The sequence below is a fragment of the Sinocyclocheilus anshuiensis genome, unplaced genomic scaffold (assembly GCF_001515605.1).
Source record: "Sinocyclocheilus anshuiensis isolate Anshui unplaced genomic scaffold, SAMN03320099.WGS_v1.1 scaffold48, whole genome shotgun sequence".
Classification (NCBI taxonomy): Eukaryota; Metazoa; Chordata; class Actinopteri; order Cypriniformes; family Cyprinidae; genus Sinocyclocheilus; species Sinocyclocheilus anshuiensis.
The window spans coordinates 247406-250214 of record NW_015554124.1 but is presented as its reverse complement, the minus strand read 5'-3'; the positions used below and the strand labels follow the sequence as shown (position 1 = coordinate 250214).

The window sequence follows — 2809 nt, the reverse complement described above, 5'->3', positions numbered from 1 at the left end:
AAAAAAAAACGAGGGGGGGGGGCAAACAAATATAAAAGTTAGTTAAAAATATGACTGTGAAATTACATAACATGCTTATGTACAAATTTATTACTCACATCATCACATTAAGTGGAATAATAATAATAATAATAATAAATATACAAAATAAACATATTAAATACTTACCAACTTACCCAATCAAACTAAAAAGTATCTAACACTGCAAAAGACAAAAAAAGTTGTTTATTTTATAACATGCATATATACAATTTTATAGCTCAAGTTATAAAAATCCACTACTACTACTATTTAATATAAAATAATAATAATAATTATTAATTATAATTATATCATAATCATTGCGGTTGCTTTTATTAACTATACACACACACACACACAAATATACTGTATGGTAAATGAATATAGCTAAGGAGACTCTAATCGAGTTCTGAGTAATGTTTCATTTAAGTTTCAGCTTTGTCTCATGTGTTTTTCCCTAAAATTCCTGGGGAAAAACAAACTAATCAAACAATAGGTCACATATAAAATGAATGTGTTTAGAAGCTCAGATCCTTTAATGGTTCATCTCTTGGAAGAATTTAAAGGAACATGTTTGAGTTCATATTAAGATCTCTGACATTGATTGCATGCTTCAATATCTTGGCAAATCCAAGCACAGTTTGAGCTATTGTATCTTCTGAAACTCTGAGAGATCTTAAAAGAAATCTGAGAAGCAGAAGACAAAAGCAAAAGTCTATTTGCTTTCCACTGGGTTTCACTGCTATCTAACAGAAACAATCAAGATATTAAACGTACATCATATTTGTGATTTTTCCTTTTCTATTGTTACTCTCAAAAGAAACTCTTTTTTTTATTTTGTCAAGACGTTCCTGAACTTGAATTCCCCATGAAGACCCTGATCTACTGCATTTTCCTTCAGCTGCTGTTTGTCAGTGAGAGGTCAGGTGAGTTACAGGTATCACAGCGTTTCCAGGTAAGATACTGAACTAGAACCTGACAATTGATGGAGGTGGAACCTGAGAGGCTTTAGTGTCAAAACACACACACGCACGCACACACACACACACACACACACACACACACAATAAATCAATTACTATAATATATAATAATAATGTATTTCATTATAAGTAAATAAATAATACAATATTTGATTTTTTTTAAATTACAAATTAAATGTACTTTTTTTTTTGCAAATAATACACATATTTTAAAGATTACAATGACAGCTTGTTTAGTCTCATTTTCATTTACTAATCTTGAATATAAAATTAAAAAAAATATCTAAAAACAGTAAGTAAATCATATGTTTGTGGATGCACAAGTAAATTTCAGTTTTACCTTACAAGAACAGAACTACAACACAAAATGTTTGAAAATATAATATACAATAATATCATCAGACACTAATGTGTTTAGTTAGTTAATGAGGAACATTTAATCTAATTAACCAGGATTCAGTACACTGATTCATATGGCCAAGTCGGCCAAGAAACATGAATGCAGTTAAAAATTAGCAAAAAAATAAAACTAAAAAGAAAAGCAAATAAATAAACTGAAGTGAAGTGAGTCAGTTATGTCTGTCAGACGTACTGAGTCTTCCGGTACGAGTCAGAAAAGGGTGTCCGTCCCAACATGCTCATCCCGGCCTTGTCCTTTTCCACTGTGATGTATGGCTTCTTCTCCTCCTCGTCCTTCCTGTGACGGGGGCCGCAACGGCACAGCAGTATCACCCCCGTGATCAGGAGGAGCAAGAATGTGGTGAAGCCCAGATACAGCGCCTGTCTGATCTCCCGCTTCTGCGCCTCCACCACCATCGGGTTGTAAAAGTCTCTGATTGATGATGGAGAGAGTGGACCAGCTGACCGGAAGAAGAGTGGTGAAGCTATTGACCACGAACAGACACCCGCGCGCCCACCATCAGGATCACGTTCTTGCGCCTGGCGTCATCATGGCAGCAGTCTGTGCCCCTCATCCCGCAGACGGACACCAGGATGGCGAGAGTGACAGGGGCGCACATGAGCCCGCGGGCCGCCTGGATGTCCGCCGGCAGGATGAGCAGAGAGTCGTAGACTTTGCACTGCATGTTGATGTCCGCCTGCCGTATGCACGCCATCCATAACCCCTCCCACAGCGTCTCCATCACGATGAGGTTGGACCCGATGTAGGCCTAGGCCGTCACCTTCCACATGGGCATGGCGGTCACCGCGATGGTCCCGACCAGACCGATGGTGCCCAGAACCAGAGCCAGGATCTCCAGCTTAGCCCTCATGACGGCAGAAGTGAGGTGAAACGCAGCGTGTTTGATTAAATGTACACGGGTTATCTGACAGGAATCAGATAGGAGGGGTTTGGTCCATCAGCGCTATGCGGTAACACTGGTTTCTGGCGACTGATGACAAATTGACTTTGAGTTTTATTTTTAAAGCAAGTCCATAAGTTCAAGCATCTGTTGATATAACAGTAACTGATCTCGATGGTTAAACACATAACCGGCTCCAAGCCAGTGACACTCGACTTGAGCTAAAGCAGTGGCTGCAGTATGACTATAAAAATAATTCAAAATAAAATCATTTAAAATTAAAAATGTAAATAAAATAGTTTCAAATAAAAATAGAAGTATTTACAATATTTAAAATCATTTCAAATTTAGAAAATCAAATAATTAAATATAAAATAATAATAAAAAATACAATTAAATAATTAAAAAATAAATAAAATAATAATTTAAAATAACATAAATCAAGCTTTAAAACAAGCTAAAACAGAAAATATTAAGATCAATATTTTAATTCGTTCTCTCAAC

General features: G+C 36.3%; 1 pseudogene; it reads right to left on the bottom strand.

Annotated features, from left to right (window-relative positions):
• Positions 1-1466: 1466 nt before the first annotated feature.
• Positions 1467-2347, bottom strand: LOC107670102 (claudin-8-like; annotated as a pseudogene).
• Positions 2348-2809: the final 462 nt, after the last annotated feature.